The sequence below is a fragment of the Erpetoichthys calabaricus genome, chromosome 5, assembly GCF_900747795.2.
Source record: "Erpetoichthys calabaricus chromosome 5, fErpCal1.3, whole genome shotgun sequence".
NCBI lineage: Eukaryota > Metazoa > Chordata > Cladistia > Polypteriformes > Polypteridae > Erpetoichthys > Erpetoichthys calabaricus.
The window spans coordinates 9,387,899-9,406,968 of NC_041398.2; the positions used below are offsets into that span (position 1 = coordinate 9,387,899).

The 19,070-nt window shown below is 43.3% G+C and overlaps 2 protein-coding genes and 1 long non-coding RNA gene across 14 annotated transcripts in view; 2 read left to right on the forward strand and 1 right to left on the reverse strand.

Annotated features, from left to right (window-relative positions):
• LOC114644549 (oocyte zinc finger protein XlCOF6-like) overlaps positions 1–19,070 on the reverse strand; it is a 536,868-nt gene that overhangs the window by 310,186 nt on the left and 207,612 nt on the right. The gene's annotated exons all lie outside the window — the stretch shown is intronic.
• Positions 1–19,070, forward strand: part of LOC114641493 (gastrula zinc finger protein XlCGF26.1-like) — a 275,342-nt gene that overhangs the window by 128,479 nt on the left and 127,793 nt on the right. For 2 of the 7 annotated variants that reach the window (XR_007934975.1, XR_007934971.1), the window contains one exon: positions 13,170–14,637. The exons of 2 other annotated variants lie outside the window; for them this stretch is intronic. The gene's annotated coding sequence lies outside the window, so the exon portion shown is untranslated. Of the gene's footprint in view, positions 1–13,169; positions 15,074–19,070 lie in introns of all 7 variants that reach the window. 3 more of the 7 variants (XR_007934972.1, XR_007934973.1, XR_007934974.1) reach the window with 2 other exon arrangements.
• On the forward strand, positions 15,080–17,182 carry LOC127527862 (uncharacterized). The gene is made up of 2 exons (XR_007935022.1): positions 15,080–15,663; positions 16,103–17,182. It is a non-coding gene; the product is annotated as an uncharacterized LOC127527862 (long non-coding RNA).

The following is a 19,070-nucleotide window of genomic DNA, read 5'->3' on the forward strand; positions in this document are numbered from 1 at the left end:
AGAGCAGCTCACTACTGAAAACGGCAAATATAGGAGGCAGTGGGGATCAAACCGGTGGCCCCTTGATTACAAGTCAGCAAATCTTACCGCTACGCCACGGAAGCTGTTGTATTGTCTTTGAACCTTTTGTGAAAATGTTTATTTGATCTTTAGACTTCAGGCTTCATACATTCTATAGTTTATGCCTACATTTTGTAACATTTATTACTAAAATATGAAAAAGTTTGTTTTAACAGTGTATTTACACAGATTACTGTAGAAACGGAACACACATGAAATGCATGTGTTCCAAAATAGCAATCTATTATTTCCACTCTAAAACTCCAGCAGTTCTCACTCCCAGATAATTAAATAAGGCATGAGCTGGGAGAACTTTGTGAACTTTCTGCGGCGGTGGGGGGATGGAACAACCGGTTGCTTGCTGCTTGTCTTAATCAACACTTTTACTGGACAAAAGACGCTGACAGAGAGGTGCGAAAGGATTTAAGGTGGGCCGGATTTACAAGTTTTCTCGTAGGCTTTGGTGATTCTAGTGTTAATCGCAATGCCTTTCCTTTCCACCACTGCATACCTGGTTTCCTGATCCAACAGCTTCCGGCTCAGATACATGACAGGGTGTTCAATACTATCGACACTTTAGCTGAGCACGGCACCCAGGCCTATGTCTGAAGTGTCCGTCTGGAGTATAAAAGGAAGCGAAAAATTATGTGCTTTGAATATTGGTGCTGACGTAAGGGCCTGTTTTATGTCGCAAACTGCAGCGTCTGTCTTTTCAGTCCATAGCACAATGTTAGGAGCCCTCTTCTTTGTTAAGTCACTCAAGGGTGCCACTGTCTCCGAAAAACAAGGCATAAACCGGCAGTAATCCAAGAAATGCTTGGATTTGTCGCTTGGTTCGTGGATGTGGCTACTTTAATCTGGCATTATTAATACCTTTGAACACTGTGGCTTTACGATACCCTGACCCACCAGGTAGCTCAAATATTTAGCTTCTTTCAATCCAAAAATCATTTGTTTTGATTGATTCGAAGCCTGGCTTCTCCCAGTGTGCTCAATATTGCTTTGACCTACTGTACGGGTTCCTTCCATGTGCTGGAATAAATGACAACATCATCTAAGTAGGCAGCACTTTACACGTAATGAGGGCGGAGCACTTTATCCTCCACAGACTGGAAAGTCGCAGGAGTCCCATGTAACCTGAATGGAAGGACACAATACTGCCAGTGTTTGCTAGGGGTGCTGAATGCGGTCTTGACCATAGCGGAACCTGCCAGTACCACTTCGTCATGTCGGGTGTAGTCAAAAAGTGTGCCTGTCCAAGTCTCTCAAGGAGTTCGTCCACTGAAGACATTGGATAAGCATCAAATTGGGAGACTTGATTAAGGTTGATGGAAGTCATTGCAAAACCTCCAACTTCTATCAGGCTTACTAACCAAGACTATTGGACTGGACCAGTGACTATAACTTTCCTCTATCACTCCTAGTTCCAGCATGCCCTTGATTTCAAGCTCCACTTCTGCTTTCTTTGCTTCGGGAAGCCGATAAGGGCGCTCTCGAATGATAACCCCGGACTCTATAATTATGTCGTGTGCAGTCAGAGAGGTCCTTGCAGGTTTTTCACTAACTCCCTCCGGGACGGACAGAATAACTGCATTGAGCTCCCGTCTCTGTCTAGAACTCAGTGCCAAAGTTAAGGATATTTTTCTGAGTAAATAATGAGCGGGGCTGAGCAGGGGATGGATTGGGAACCCTTTCCTTCCACAGCTTTGGTAAATTTACATGATAAACCCGCTCGCTCGGTCGACAATTAGGTTGTTTCACCAAATAGTCAACAAGTCCTTTCCTCTCCTTTACTTCATAAAGGCCTTGCCAATGGGCTAGCAATTTAGAATGGGAGGTAAAAATCGAAATCATGACATAATCCTCCAGAAGGAGTACCACGGTCATAATAGTGGGCCTGTGCTGCTTGTGCCTCTTCCATGTGACCTTTTAATATAGGTCGAATTTTTCCAAATCGATTGTGCAACTGTGCGATATACTGTAATATATTGGTAGGGGGAAGAGCCTCTCCTTCCCATCTTTCTTTCAAAATATCCAATATTCCCAGAGGTTGCCGTCCATATAATAATTCAAAAGGCGAGAACCCTGTAGAGGCTTGTGGGACTTCCCAATATGCAAAGAGCATGAGTTTTACGGGTTGGTGCTGATACCAGTTCTTCCCGTCCCTGCTGACCACCACGCGAAGAATTTGTTTAAGAGTCTGATTAAACCTCTCAACTAGACTGTCGGTTTGAGGATGATACACCGTGATCTTTGAATGCTTTATTTCAAGTAACTTGGCAGTCTCCCTGAACGTCTCCGAGTCCGTAAGGACTTCCTTAGGGATACCGACACACGGAATGACCCCTACTAGTTCCCATGTAATAGCCTTAGAAGTGGCTGAGTTCAAGGAAACAGCCTCTGGATATCGAGTAGCATAATCCATGGGGACTGATATATATTTATATACTCGGGCTGAGGGTTCTAGGGGTCCTACTATATTGACCCTAATTCACTTGAAGGGGACATCAATCAAGGTAAGGGCAATAAGAGGAGCTTAGGAATTTGCCATAATTGGCACTCTGGACAAGAGACGCAAAAACGGCGTACCTCCTCATTAATTTCTGGCCAATAAAATTGGAGCTTAATTCGCTCTAAAGTCTTTCTGGTGTCCAAATGACCTCCTACGAGGTGGGCGTGTGTGAATTCACAGACCTGCTGCAGATAGTTTTGTGGGATTAACAACAGCTTCCTCACCTCCCCCTCATGCTCCGCTACCCGATATAATAGGTCATTTTCTATCACAAAGTGAGGACCCTGTGGCATGAGCTGATGAGTGCATTGGCCAGTGACTAGTACCACTGCATTTTTTCACAAATTTCAGGGAGTCCTCATTCCACTGCTCCCATTTGAAAGAAGCCGGTGTCTCTCTAAATTGAAATTGTATCTCAAAGAGAGGGTCCGATCTGACCTCAAGGGGCGGGGAATCCTCCCAGCTCGTCGAGACATAGGTTGATGACGTATCTGCCTGCGACGGCCCAGGAATCTCCCCATCCACCTCTTGGACTTCCGTATCTCTCTCCTCCAGCTGATTACACGGTGTGGAGACCGCTTGAGTCGTGTCTTTCCCATCTTTAACTAGGCCTAAATTTGATCAGGAGTAGTCAGTAGTACACCGCATTTATTGTTAGACCAGTGCCACCCTAGAATCACCAAAAAAGGTGGATTTGGGAGGACCGCTATGGGAAATTTCTTTAGCGATCCTCCATGACTGATGAAACATAGGGTGGTTTTATATTTATGAATTTTTGAGTATATACACGTTATACTGGTCTTAATTTTTGTCCACTGTCGCGGTAGTACATATCGCCAATCAACAATGGAAATGTTGCAGCTGGAATCAAGGAGAGCTTCAACTCTGAACCCATTTACAACTACTACTTCCATATGTAATATCATCAGGGGGTTTGTAAGCACACATAAACTCCCCTCTTTCTCCAGCTCCATCCCTCCTTGTTCCTGATTAGGTTGCGTGCCCTGGGACTTCGGAACAGGCTCCGGTTTGTATGGAAGAGAAAGAGTTTATAGGACGTAATCCCCACAGAGTTCACCAGAGGACCGTTCTGCTCTCTTAGAGTGGGAGGCTGTCTTAAATGGTTCTATGAGCTTTATAAGATCTTCCATGTTTTTAAAGTCTCCCCAGACCGGCTGGGTGAGATATTTGGGAAGACTTTTCATTAACAAGGATGTAGGCTACCTGCTGTACTATCTGACATGTTGCACATTGGAATGGCTGTAGCCATTTTGCCACTTGTTCCCAGAGAGCAAAAGCTTGCTCCTGGATGAACCTCTCTGGATTGAATTCCCAATTTTTAATTCTTTCTACCTGCTGGTCTGGGGATACCCCATATTTATCTGGGATCTTGATCTCAATGTGGTGAACAGCTCTCTCCTCCGGGAAAGTGTAATAAGTCCCCTTTGTTTTCAATCCAGGAACCAGTCCACTCCTATGTGTCTCATCCACACACTCCATTTGTTTCGTTACTAGCCGGGGTGTATATATTGGGAGCGGAGCCAGCTTGTACCATTCTACCAAACAAGCAAATAGGGCTGATTACAATTTCTAACTAATCGACATCCACTTGATAACGATTTATATTTATGCACCAGCTCGGTAAAACTCTGCATCCCTTTCCTCCCATCTACCTACACATTCACTGAAAGGCTAATAAAAGGGATTTTAGTCAAAACATCTAATGCCTGGTTAATTAATTATACAAATAAATCAGTCAACAAACACACAAACAAATATTTTATATTTACTACTGTAAAGATTAAAAGAGAAGAGCCTCAAAAACCTACTCTCTAATCCGCTTTAATACAATCCCTGTGTGCGTCCAGGTGTCCGTGTGTGTGTGTGTCTTCTGGTGAAGTGTGCATGCGCGGGGCACGGGTGCGGTATTACTGTCAGAGAAAGTTAGAGGCGTTTTACGGAAATACAAACCAGTATTACTGCGAGAGGAAATTAAAGGTACACAATACAGTGACATATATTACAGCCACATACAGTGGGTACGGAAAGTATTCAGACCCCCTTCAATTTTTCACTCTTTGTCATATTGCAGCCATTTGCTAAAATCATTTAAATTAATTTTTTCCCTCATTAATGTACACACAGCACCCCATATTGACAGACAAAAAAAGAAATTTTTGAAATTGTTGCAGATTTATTAAAAAAGAAAAACTGAAATATCACATGGTCCTAAGTATTTAGACCCTTTGCTCAGTATTTAGTAGAAGCACCCTTTTGAGCTAATACAGCCATGAGTCTTCTTGGGAAAGATGCAACAAGTTTTTCACACCTGGATTTGGGGATCCTCTGCCATTCCTCCTTGCAGATCCTCTCCAGTTCTGTCAGGTTGGATGGTAAACGTTGGTGGACAGACATTTTTAGGTCTCTCCAGAGATGCTCAATTGGGTTTAAGTCAGGGCTCTGGCTGGGCCATTCAAGAACAGTCACAGAGTTGTTGTGAAGCCACTCTTTCATTATTTTAGCTGTGTGCTTAGGGTCATTGTCTTGTTGGAAGGTAAACCTTTGGCCCAGTCTGAGGTCCTTAGCACTCTGGAGAAGGTTTTTGTCCAGGATATCCCTGTACTTGGCCGCATTCATCTTTCCCTCGATTGCAACCAGTCGTCCTGTCCCTGCAGCTGAAAAACACCCCCACAGCATGATGCTGCCACCGCCATGCTTCACTGTTGGGACTGTATTGGACAAGTGATGAGCAGTGCCTGGTTGTCTCCACACATACCGCTTAGAATTAAGGCCATCTCCCGCATGGAGTTTGCTAAAAGACACCTGAAGGACTCTGAGATGGTGAGAAATAAGATTCTCTGGTGTGATGAGACCAAGATAGAGCTTTTTGGCCTTAATTCTAAGCGGTATGTGTGGAGACAACCAGGCACTGCTCATCACTTGTCCAATACAGTCCCCACAGTGAAGCATGGCGGTGGCAGCATCATGCTATGGGGGTGTTTTTCAGCTGCAGGGACAGGACGACTGGTTGCAATCGAGGGAAAGATGAATGCAGCCAAGTACAGTGATATCCTGGACAAAAACCTTCTCCAGAGTGCTAAGGACCTCAGACTGGGCTGAAGGTTTACCTTCCAACAAGACAATGGCCCTAAGCACACAGCTAAAATAATGAAGGAGTGGCTTCACAACAACTCTGTGACTGTTCTTGAATGGCCCAGCCAGAGCCCTGACTTAAACCCAATTGAGCATCTCTGGAGAGACCTAAAAATGGCTGTCCACCAATGTTTACCATCCAACCTGACAGAACTGGAGAGGATCTGCAAGGAGGAATGGCAGAGGATTCCCAAATCCAGGTGTGAAAAACTTGTTGCATCTTTCCCAAGAAGACTCATGGCTGTATTAGCTCAAAAGGGTGCTTCTACTAAATACTGACCAAAGGGTCTGAATACTTAGGACCATGTGATATTTCAGTTTTTCTTTTTTAATAAATCTGCAACAATTTCAAAAATTCTTTTTTTTTTGTCTGTCAATATGGGGTGCTGTGTGTACATTAATGAGGGAAAAAATTAATTTAAATGATTTTAGCAAATGGCTGCAATATGACAAAGAGTGAAAAATTGAAGGAGGTCTGAATACTTTCCGTACCCACTGTACAAGCCAGTATTACTGTCAGAGAAAATTAAAGGCATATTACCGACGCGCTTGCCTGTATTACCGCCAGAGAAAATTAAAGGTATACAGTGATCCCTCGCTATATCGCGCTTCACCTTTCGCGGCTTCACTCCATCGCGGATTTTATATGTAAGCATATTTAAATATATATCGCGGATTTTTTGCTGGTTCGCGGATTTCTGTGGACAATGGGTCTTTTAATTTCTGGTACATGCTTCCTCAGTTGGTTTGCCCAGTAGATTTCATACAAGGGACACTATTGGCAGATGGCTGAGAAGCTACCCAGCTTACTTTTCTCTCTCTCTTGCGCTGACTTTCTCTGATTCTGACGTAGGGGGTGTGAGCAGGGGGGCTGTTCGCACACCTAGACGATACGGACGCTCGTCTAAAAATGCTGAAAGATTATCTTCACGTTGCTATCTTTTGTACAGCTGCTTCCTGAAACGACATGCTGCACGGTGCTTCGCATACTTAAAAGCTCGAAGGGCACGTATTGATTTTTGATTAAAAACAAACTCACTCTCTCTCTCTCCCTGCTCCTGACGGAGGGGGTGTGAGCTGCCGCCTTCAACAGCTTTGTGCCGCGGTGCTTCGCATACTTAAAAGCCAAAGAGCCCTATTGATTTGTTTGCTTTTCTCTATCTCTGTGACATGATCTGCTCCTGACACGCACTCCTTTGAAGAGGAAGATATGTTTGCATTCTTTTAATTGTGAGACGGAACTGTCATCTCTGTCTTGTCATGGAGCACAGTTTAAACTTTTGAAAAAGAGACAAATGTTTGTTTGCAGTGTTTGAATAACGTTCCTGTCTCTCTACAACCTCCTGTGTTTCTGCGCAAATCTGTGACCCAAGCATGACAATATAAAAATAACCATATAAACATATGGTTTCTACTTCGCGGATTTTCTTATTTCGCGGGTGGCTCTGGAACGCAACCCCCGCGATGGAGGAGGGATTACTGTATTACGGACGTACAAGCTAGCGGACGTACAAGACAGTATTACTGTCACAGAAAATTTAAAGACACACAATACACGGCGGCAGCCCACGAAGAACGGTCAGCTCAGCAAGTAAACATCAACAAAAGAAAGGCTGAAAGAAAGAAAAATATGACCAACAAAAAAAATGAGGTCAAAGTCCCTTGCCATTTAATATAGACTGTTCCTACTAATGTTTATGCACTACTGTTCTAGCGCTCGTTATTGTAACGGGCTAAACGACTAGTATAAGAATAAAGCCTGTGTGTCCAGTCTCTTATAGAGCCGTCTGATTGGTCAGTTTGGCTTTGGTGACGCGGCGAGAGTGGAAGTGTCGGTGTGAGATGCATGAAGAGGAGTAAAGGTCTATGAGGATCTCTGAGAGAGTCAACTTCAAAGACAGCAAGTATAAGACCAGACAGGAGCCAAGAAAGGCACCTCAAAACTAATGACCGTCAGATAAGCAGGCTTTACAGGACTACACTTGAGAAAGGGATAAGCAGTAAAGAGAGATAAACACACGTGAATACAGAGGAAAGGCGCTGAAGTCACATGTAGGGAAAGAGATGGTAAATATTTTTAATTGTCAAAGTGAACTTTATTGTCATCTCAACCATATACAAGTATACAGACAGACGAAATTGCGAAGCTCAGGGTCCACAGTGTAACGACATGAAGTGCAAATAATAAATTAAAAATAGAATTAAAATTTTAATTTAAAATTAAAACACAAACAAAACAAGAAATTGTGCAAAGACGAGACAAAGAAGTAGCAGAAATACTAGCAGAAATACTGACGTGTAGTTAGCAATATGAACATTGATGCAATGTATGGTATTTGCAGTCTAGATACATAAATATAGTCAATAGATATGTAATATAATCAATAATTGCTGTATCATCTATATCTATTATTTATCAGTGTATAATAATAATTGTTTAAGACGTGCAAACAATTCACAGCAGAAGGATATCAAGAGTGTCAAAATCCTTAAAGGTCAGTATGAGATTTTCAGTTCTTTTCTACATGCACACTCGTCTTTGCAGGAAAGTGTCTTGCATGTATAAAAGTTCTGTTTTAGAGGTGCTTGAGGCCGTGTGGAAGATTCCGGGTGGCAGCCTAGTGTTAAGGAGTCTGACAGCTTGGGGGTGAAAACTCTCCTGCAGCCTGGCAGATCTGGCTTTGATGCTGCAGTATCTTCTCCTGTATGGCAGAAGTGTGAAAGTCCATGTAAGGGGTCCTGCTCAATGCTGCAGGCCTTGCGGACACTGCGTTTGTAAAATATGTCCTATAGTGAAGGGAGAGGCACCCCAATAATGATCTCTGCTGTCTTCACTATCCTTTGCAGACGCTTGCGGTCGGATATGTTGCAGTTGCCATACCAGACCGTGATGCAGCTGGTCAGAACACTCTCAATGGTGCCTCCTGTAGAACATGGTGAGGATGGAAGGGGGAAGACTTGCTCGCTTCAGCCGTCTCAGGAAGTGTAGTTTCTGCTGGGCTTTCTTGATTAGTGATGAGGTGTTGTGTCCACGTAAGTTCCTCAGTTATGTGCACACCGAGGAACTTGGTATTCCTAACAGTCTCCACATCTAAACCGTTGATGCTGAGTGGGATGTGGGCAGGATGTGATTTTCTGAAGTCCATGATTATCTCTTTTGTCTTGTCGACATTGAGAGAGAGATTGTTGTCTTCACACCATGCAGACAGCTGTTCCTCCTCATCTCTGTATGTTGTTTCATCATCCCTGCTTATCAGTCCCAGCACCGTCGTATCATCCGCAAACTTGATAATGTGGTTGGTGTTGTGTGTGGCTGTGCAGTCCTGAATCAGCAGGGTGAAGAGCAGTGGACTAAGCATGCAGACCTGTGGCGCTCCAGTACTAATGTGACTAGTGTGATGATGCTGAAGGTGTTACAGCACATCCGAACTGACTAGGGCCTCTCTGTCAAGAAGTCCAGGATCCAATTGCAGAGAGTGGTGTTCAGGCCCAACCTGCTCAGTTTTACATCCAGCTTTTGAGGGATGATTGTGTTGAAGGCAGAGCTAAAGTCTATGAATAGCATCCTGACATATGTGTCTTTTTTATCCAGATGTGTCAGGGAGAGTTGAAGGGCAGAGCATATGGCATCCTCAGTTGACCTGTTTGAGCGGTATGCAAACTGAAGAGGGTCAAGGGAGGCAGGGAGATTAGTCTTTATGTGTGACATGACTAACCTTTCGAAGCACTTCATGATGATTGGCGTGAGTGCAACTGGTCGGTAGTCATTCAGGCATGTCACTGATGACTTCTTCGGCACTGGTACGATGGTGGTCGGCTTGAAGCATGCTGGGACTGATGACTGGCTCAGATATGTGTTGAAGATGTCTGTGAGGACACCAGCCAGTTGACTGGCACATTCTCTGAGCACACGACCAGATATGTTGTCGGGTCCTGCAGCCTTGCATGGATTGACTCTGCAGAGAGTCCTCTTCATGTCCGTTATGGAGAGATAGAGTACCTGGTCAGTGGAGGGAGGTGTTGCTTTTCTCGCAGGCTCTTTGTTCTGCGCCTCAAACCATGCGAAGAAGTTGTTAAGCTCATCCGGTAAGGAGGCATCACCATCGCTGCTGTGTGGGTTGGGCTTGTAGTTTGTAATTGTCTGAATGCCCTGCCACATACGACATGTGTCTCTGGTGTTGCTGAATTATTTGTTGATCCTCTGCGCGTATGCCCACTTAGCTGTCCTTATAGCGCGAGACAGGTTGGCTCTGGGCACCCTGAGGGTGGCCTTGTCTCCAGATCTGAAGGCTGCATTTCTGATCTTGAACAGCTTGTGCACTTCTCTCGTCATCAAGGGCTTTTGGTTGGCTCTTGTGGTAACATCCTCTATGCATTTGGAGATGTAGACAGTCACAGAGTCTGTGTACTCCTCCAGATTGATGGAGTCACCATCCATAGCAGCCTCCCTGAAAATGTCCCAGTCTGTCAATTCGAAGCAGTCTTGGAGAGCTGAAACAGCACCAATCTGCCACACTCTGATGTTCTTGTGGGCTGGTTTAGTGGGCTTCAGCACGGACTTGAATGCAGGAACCATTAGCACGCTGATATGGTCTGAATAGCCGAGGTGGGGGCAGGGTAGGGCCTTGTAGGCCTCAGGAGCGCTCGTGTAAACATTGTCCAGACAGCTTCCCTCTCTAGTACTGTAGCAAGGTTCACATTCTGGAAGAATTTTGGGAGAACTGACTTCAAGTTGGCATGTTTGAAGTGTCCAGCACTAATGAAAAATGCCTCGGGGTGCATCATTTGCAGTTTGCTGATGATCTCATAGAGTTTCGCTAGCGCCTGGTTAGCATTTGCGCTAGGCGGGAGGTAGACGGCAACCACCAGCATGCAGCTGTACTCCCTCAGTAGGTAGAAAGACCGACACCTTACCGATAAAACCTCTATCAGTGGGGAGCAGTGTCGCGTGACTGAGGCAGCATTCATACACCACTCTCTGTTCACATAAACACACAGTCCCCCCCCGCGGGTCTTATCGGACAAAGCGGTCTCTGTCCGCTTGGAAGATGGTCAGTCCGTCTAGCTGGATGGCTGAGCCTGCAATGTTTTCTTGGAGCCATGTCTCAGTGAAAATAAAGATACAACAGTCTCTCATTTCCCAGTGCTTGGCCCACTGCAGCTTTATGTAATCCAGCTTGTTGTCCAGTGATCGGAAGTTCGCGAGCAGAATGGATGGTATCGCAGGTCTGGTGGGGTTAGTTTTTAGCCTTGTGCTAACACCGCCGCATTTCCCTTGTTTCTGCTTCCGATCGCTGCACTTGCGTTTATGCCAGCTCAGCTTCTCAGGCTGCCGAAGTAAGCAAAGGCTGCGGAGCATCTCTGTCACCTTGCTGGATATTTCGGCGCAGTTTCTTCAGGAAATCAAGCAGGATTTGCCGCTCGTAAATATATGTCTGCGTATCACTATCACTTAAATCTACTTCTTTTCTTATACTAGTTGACAAAGACAAAAAAGATTAACACTAAACACCGCAGAATCGGGAGCTCTGTAAGCCTTCCATTATAGTGGACAGGTGCCATTGCTAGTACATCCGTAAATCTTGAGTAGTCACCCTCTTCTGGCTAAAACGTCTTTTCCCTTATTTTGGATCGAATATCATGGCCACTACATAGAAAGGCTCCGATTCTGTGCTGCTCAATCTTCTTACGCCTGCTTAACAAAGAGTTGATTTTGATGTCTTTGCACTTTTCTTACAGAGACTCTCTAGAGCCCTGATGAATGGTATGACATCCGTGGCAGACGCACTCAATGAGCAAACTCCTCTTTGAGTGAGAGACCATATTTTGTATTAATTTTCACTGTGCAGAAGAGATGATTGTGATGATATAGTCAGCTAGTTAAGCCAGTAAAACCCATTTTTACTCCCAAAGGCATTGTAACATACAATATGTACTGTTCCTCCCTGTGTCCCCCACCTGCTGTAACCTTCTCATGGGCTGGTCAAGTTGTTTTTAAAATATCTTCAAACTGAGAGTAAGTTGGGACATAATGCATTAGGTGGCCAATTTTGCGTCTTCATACAGCAACTGAATAAGACATGACGTGCTGTGACAAGACTCCTCGGCTCACCACCAGTTGAATGGCGAGTGCCGTGCATGTCAGGCTGGTAAGTCAGCATTTCCCGTGGCCTTTGTGATATTCTTAGTTTTATCACACAGTCTAACATACACTTTCTATTTTGTAAAGTTACAAGCTCAGAGCATATTGTGTCACTCGGCATCAAGAACTTCAGTTTTATGCCAGCCTGTGAATTCTTGGCACAGGAGACTCACTTGCTTCAGTTCAGAGTTTTCATTTGGCCAGTCTGAACATGGACACCGGAGACTCACTTGATCTCTAAAGGCCATTTGTAAAACTGAATTTAGTGACGTTATCTTGTAGAAGACTGCTGAGATTTGTGTGCACAGTTAGATACAACTCCACCAAAGCAACATCTATAAAATACTTGTGCCCTGGCAGATGGAATCGTGGATCTAAATGATCTAGAAGGTGACATCTTCCAGAATCTGAACGTGGCTGGTTTTCCAGGCTTACGAATTCTACTGTTTTTGCTGTCTGTCTCTGGCGTTCTTGCTGTCAGTATTATAAGGTTGAGTTCTCTAAGTGCTGCCATTATTGGAGGCCGAGTGAGAGTAGGTGACTGAGCTAGACTAAGCTTACTGGTCGCCTCAGCCTTTGAACAGCTCGTTCTTCACACCAGTCCCTTTTTTGTGTTGACTTCTCAGATGCTGAATAAAGTTTGTATTGTTGAAAGTGTTAGCAGAGAATCCTCCATGACTGACTTCTTTTTTGCACATATATTACAAACCGCAAATTTGTTATCTCTAGTAGGAAGACAATAAAACTGTTACACTGGCGAGGACATGTTTCTGTATTTTGGTAATGTTGGAACGTTGTCTTACATGCTTTTCATCATTCAAGATCAGATGTTAAGATCAGGTAATTTGCTGATCATCGGTCAAGTCATTTGGAGTGAAAATTGGCTGATTTTTATTTGTGATTGATTGATCAGATCAGGCCTGTCTTTCACATGTGAGACAAAGGTGGAGAAATTGAACAGACAGCAGCAGAACATGTAAAGACCACACACGGTGTGGCCAGACCATAAATGGCACCTCAGCGTGAGGAAGGAACGCCAACCAGTCAGCCACCACTTTACTTGAACTGTTTCATTTGTTTTAAAAGGCAGGTAGTGGTGAGGAATTTGGACATCAAACCCTGAAGTTGCAGGTTCAAATTCAGCTATTGACACCATGTGACCTCGAGCAAGTCACGTGACCTGCCTGTGCTCCAGGTGGAAAAACAAGAGAAATGTAACCAATTGTGTCTCAGATGTTGTAAGTCGCCTTGGATAAACATGTCAGGAAAAAAATAATAGTTAAAATGTTTGTGTTATTTCAGATTTACAGAAGAATGGCAGTTTCTCACCACCTTCATTTGGTCAGCCCTCTCTTCAATATGATGAGAAAGGTATGAAGAAATCAGCAAGAGGATCAGAGAACCTGACAGCAGCCTTTTTGCAGTGCAGTTCTCTCCCTTTTACTGGAGTAACACAGACAGAAGCCATCAAAACTGATCGACAGCAAGTGGAGAAAGAAATCCAAATTCACACTGGAAAAAAATGTTGTTTGGAATGTGGCAAACAATTCACACACAAAAGTGGTCTTAATAAGCATATGAAGATTCACACAAGAGAAAAAACTTCTTGTCCAGAATGTGGTAAGTCATTTTCAAGGAGAAGCGATCTTCAGAGCCACAGAAAAATCCACACAGGAGAAAAACCTTATTGTTGTCCAGAATGTGACAAACAATATTCTGACAAACGCAGTTTTAAAAGGCACACGCAAAGTCATACTGGAGAGAAAAAGCAGTATGTATGTTCTGAATGTGGCAAATGTTATACAAGCCAGAAAAGTCTTAATACACATGCTAAAATCCATACTGAAGAAAAATCTTATGGCTGTTCTGAATGTGGGAAACGATTCTTACATATAGGTCCACTTCAGCGTCACATCAGAACTCATACTGGAGAGAAACCTTTTTGTTGTCCTGAATGTGGTAAGAATTTCTCAGAACAAAGCACCCTAAAGATTCATATTAGACTTCACACCGGAGAAAAACCTTACAATTGCTTGGAATGTGACAAACAATTTTCACGCCTAAGTTCTCTTTATAGTCATAGGAGAAGTCACACTGGAGAGAAGCCTTACAGTTGTACTGAATGTGGAATGCGATTCTCGTATAACAGTTCTCTTCACAAACATAAAGTAATTCATTCTGGTAAGAAACACAGCTGTTCTGAGTGTGGCAAGCTTTTTTCAGACAGCAGGACTCTTAAAGATCACTTGAGAATTCACTCTGGAGAGAAACCTTTTTGCTGTCCAGAGTGTGGCAAACGATTCTCACGTCAAAGCACGCTTAAGAGCCACAAAAGGATCCACACTGGAGAGAAGCAGTACATCTGTTCTGACTGTGGCAAGCTTTTCTCAGAAGGCATGTCTCTTAAATATCACATGAGAATTCACTCTGGAGAGAAACCCCATTCCTGTCCAGAATGTGGCAAACGATTCTCACATCCAAAAACACTTAGGTGCCACAGAAGGATCCACTCTGGACAGAAGCAGTACACCTGTTCTGAATGTGGAAAAGGGTACTCATCAAGAAAAAGTTTTCGAAGACACACACAAAGTCATATTGGAGTAAAGTCTGTCCCAGAAATGACAAATGATCTTTCTATTGAATCCTCAGTCATAAAAAAATAAAGAAAAATCTTTTGAATGTGGTAAAGGACTCCAGTTGAAAGTAGTTAATAACTACATAAGAATAGTGGAGAAAACACTGAAGGTAGCAATCAGATTTTAGATGTAAGGTAACCTCGGAACCACATATGAATTCACACTGGAGTGAACACACTGGAATACAACACGTATTTCACAAACAACAGGAATCTTCTTCAACAACTTCTAGGTGCAAGAAAAAAACCTCATTGTTGTCCTAAATGTGGTCAACACTTTTCAGACAGCAGTGGTCTTCATAGTCATAAATGACTGGCCTACTTGTGGTAAGCCTCTTAGCTGTTCTGAATGTTGAAAGTGGTCCTCCTGTATCAGCTGTCATCAGCAACATGTAAGATTTCATGAAGGACTCAGAAACTGTACTGTCAGGACATCAGCCATTCAGGGACTGATCATCTCTGCACCAGTGCTGTGACATAATATGGTGAACAATACAAACACCAGACAACAGAATGAGGTAGCAACAGTACTGTGCGGTGATAACTTCAACCACAGAACACAACTGAAAAAGTTCAATGTAATAATAATAAAAAATGGAAAACTCAAATCAAATCCACAGTGCAGTGCCAACTACCAGGAGATGCCACTGACAACAAGGGAAATATTTTTGTTTCGAAGCTTTGGACATGGTAAAAGTTCACTGCTACTCAGATAAGGCCTCGTCTCTGGGATGTCATCTGATGACTGACACCTGGGCTGAGTGCAGACAGCCGTTCTTAACCCTGATAATGAAGAAGTCATTTAGTGACGTCAGCTGACAGGCAATGCTGTCCAATCAGATACTGGGGAGGGACAGTCGAGGAGGACAGGAGACTAAACAGAGAGCCGTCACATGACAGACCAATGTAGAGGGGCTTTATAAGACTTTCACACTAATTTAGGTTATCATTTATAAATGATAAGAGTCTCTTTACAAACCAAACACATTAATCAGCGGTGTGTCAAGGGTGAGTCCAAAAGTGGGAATTTAAGACGATCTAAATACAAATAAAATGAAACATTCAGGGTTCAAAGAGAAATGTTTAAGACCTGAAGAGGGAGTCACAACAGCATGCTAGGGTTAGCACAGGGGACCAAAGTTGTGAAGAATATCAATTAATGTATAGAAGGAATATTATTTAAAATAGTAATAATAATGTTATGAGAAATGGGACACCTTAATGAATGCAGAACATGGTGAATATGAAATGAACTGATTTTATTTTCTGACATATAAGAGAAAAAGCGAAGGACAAAGCAGAAATACACAGAGATCTCTGCTGCCCCAGCTGTTCATTTGATAAATTAACCTAAAAATATAACGGATGTCACTTTGCTCCATGTCAGTATATCCTGGGGTGGTGTGTGAATGACGCTCTATACTCTGAATGTGTTGGTTCAGGTTTCAGTGTGAGCTCAGCACCTTCTTCATATCGATACCCAAGACAACGTTTCTTCACGTCGAGACTACAAGCTGGAGGCCACAGGAGCTCAATAAACTTAAACAGCAGGATGGACGATTAGAAAGCTCTGCTCTGAGAGAGTGTCAGCTACACAAAGCTTCAGCTTTATTTACTTCACAGAAAACTCCAAAAAGCAGAAGTGGCCCCTTCTGTACCCCCACCACTGAAGGTCACATTTGACCCCCCACTACTCTGTGTTGGTTCACTCTGCTTGGACTTTGTGTATTTTGTAAGTTTATGTTTCATTTTTTGGCCACACTCTTTTTACATTTCATGTCATTGATGTTCTCTAATGTGTGAGTATAGTTTGACTCTTACAAGGACTTACCTAAAAAGGATACATTGGCCATGAAATGCAAGAAGGCAGAAAAATATAAAAAGTGTAAACCACAAAATGAAGAGGTGACATTGATGAAATATGCTCAGTGGCAGAGGTGACGAGGACAAAATCAGAAAGGACAGCACAGAAAAGGCAGGTACCAACTGAAAACAAAAGAAGAAAGCTGATTGGTGGAAAGAACTGTCAGTCACTCCTGAGTGGACTGTTGAGGACAGCCGTTGCATGCAGACTTCAAAGTTCATGTGTGTTTGATTTCAAATCTGTGACCATGCACTGAATAAGTCTGTTATTTATCAGTTAGCATGTTCTGAAACTGTAATGTCATCACAAAGATCACACAAACACGTAATGTGACATTTGTGATCAATCACTTTGTTGATTTTTATGGCACCATTCATCAGCCCTGTATAGAGTGCCACTTCCAGATCGGCAACCCCACTGCACCCCGTAGCACATTTGGAGTTTGGGACTGGAGCACAAAGTGGATGGCACTCTGAGAAGGACAGACTTGTAAGACGTGAACAAAGCCAGCTGCCCTCCCTGGTCTGTCTTCATTCAGAAGGACTCACCTGAGTGGTGGGATTGTTCTGCGGCGCTCCTGTTAGCCGACATTTCATCAGCTTGCTTTCTGCGTTTCATCTGATAACAAGTAGAGTTAATCAAAGATGAGCCAGGCTTGTTACAATGTGAACGTTCTTGACATTTTGTTATCTTTAAATATTTTTTCTGCTTCTTTACTTTGAGTTCTTGTAGGCCTTGTACATTAGAGATTATTAATACATGAGCATTTGGTGTTAATAATGAATTGACAATTAATAAACTGTTTTTATTACTAAATTGTAAGTGTGTCCTGTTGCCATTTTGTAGCTTTATCCTTCTTGTCTGTGTTGCTAGGACGTGTTGCACTGTTGCCTCCCTAGAATTAAGTGCCACATCACCGACGCTCGGCCTCACACCTTTCATCACACGTCAGGCAGAATCCAAGATTGCTGATCCAACTGTTAATCATCTTCAGTGTGTGAGTATAAATTCAGGCTTATTCTCACTTTGACCACGTTAATGGCTCAGCGTCTAGATTTTGGAGACGGTACGTCATCTGATTATTGGCTCATGACAAATCTCACTTTGTCTACGTTAAAAGTTTTTTGTGTATATTTTTGTGGTGTTATGCCTTTAAATTATTGTAAGGTTTTGAGTCAGTGGCCTGAAGCTGAGGATTCAACCCTCCAAGAACTTCACTGTGGGTACTCATAGGATTGATGATCAATTCAGAGAAATACCATTTTTAGTTTGTTTGCAGTATTAACATCGAGATTTAAGGCATATCTTCTAGTTGGTGACTGCTGGTGATTTTCATTATGACTCCGTTAAGCACTTTGGTTTTTCTCAATGTCTGCTCTGATTCTTTTGATATTGAGTCTTGCTGCAGTTTCTCAATCTGCAAACATCTGATTAGCAACATTTACTCTTGCCAGATGACTGTTCTTGCTAAAACTTAAAAGCAGGTGGATATTTTTCACGCTGCCATCCAGCAGATCATCTCTGGACATTAGTGGCTGACACAACAACACCGTCCATTCAACATAAGGAGCCACAAAGCCAACTCAATCATCTTTGGCTGATCTGCTGTTTTATTCAAAATCAAAGTAGCCTGTATTCTCCTTATAGGTATTGGAGTTGGACATTCTGAAACTTCTGTGACTCCCTGGGGGCTTTTTAGGTCTGTGCCATTATGCTGGGTTGGGGGCTTCAGTGCCAAAAAGAGTCAAGGCATAGAGCCAAACAGTGAGCTGAGGAAGACCACGTCAGACCAAAGACCTGAAGAAGGCGCACATCAGAAAGACAATGAGTGCACTCCACTACCAACGAGGGTCTTCCCTTGACCACTGAGCACAAACACAACTCCACACAGCACTGGACATCATCCTTAAATGCTTGGCATCATTAAAGTGGCATGAGTGTGCCAAGAGAAATGAGGACTCTTAACAAGTGACTAAACAGCCAGGCCTGCTTTGCCATGTTGAATTTTTATGTGTGAAAAGCTCCTGATTGATGGTCTCATTGAAACTTCTCACTTTTACAAGACTGAACTCATTTGGAGACTCAAGAAAGTTGACAGTTTGGTCCTCTCTGACACAAAGCTGCCCTTCAAAGTGAGGGCACATTGACTGGGATGTCATGCAAGAAATCTTAGAGAGAACCAAAATTAATTTAGATAAACTTTATGAATCCCAAGGGGAACTTTGGACGCATACAGCAGTAGAAACGTAAAAAAATCAAGGATGTGGACTCGCAAGACAAATAATACAATCAATCGATCAATCGATGTAAATTGTGTAGAAATAGAACAATGAACTTAGAATATCAGCATTTTGTTTTAGGATGAAGCTTTGCAGTGGGCAGCAAAGACCCCCAAGGCGCTTCTTAGCACACTGTGGTGGAATGAGCCTGTGGGTAAAAGTCCATCTGGAGGGGGTTTTTCCTGATGACCTCCAGTTTTGCCCCCATCCTCTTTCCACAACAGGGCCCAGTGTGCTCAGGGTTTGCCCTGTGATGGACCAGCTTTTCTGATTGGTTTTTTCAGGCCTTGTGCTTCATTTGAATGCCCCAGGAGACCACAGCATAGAACAACACACGGGCTACTCCAGACTTTTAGAAGATTTCCAGCAGCTTGCTGCACACATCAGAAGACCTGACTCCGCTCAGGAAATCCAGTCTGCTCCAG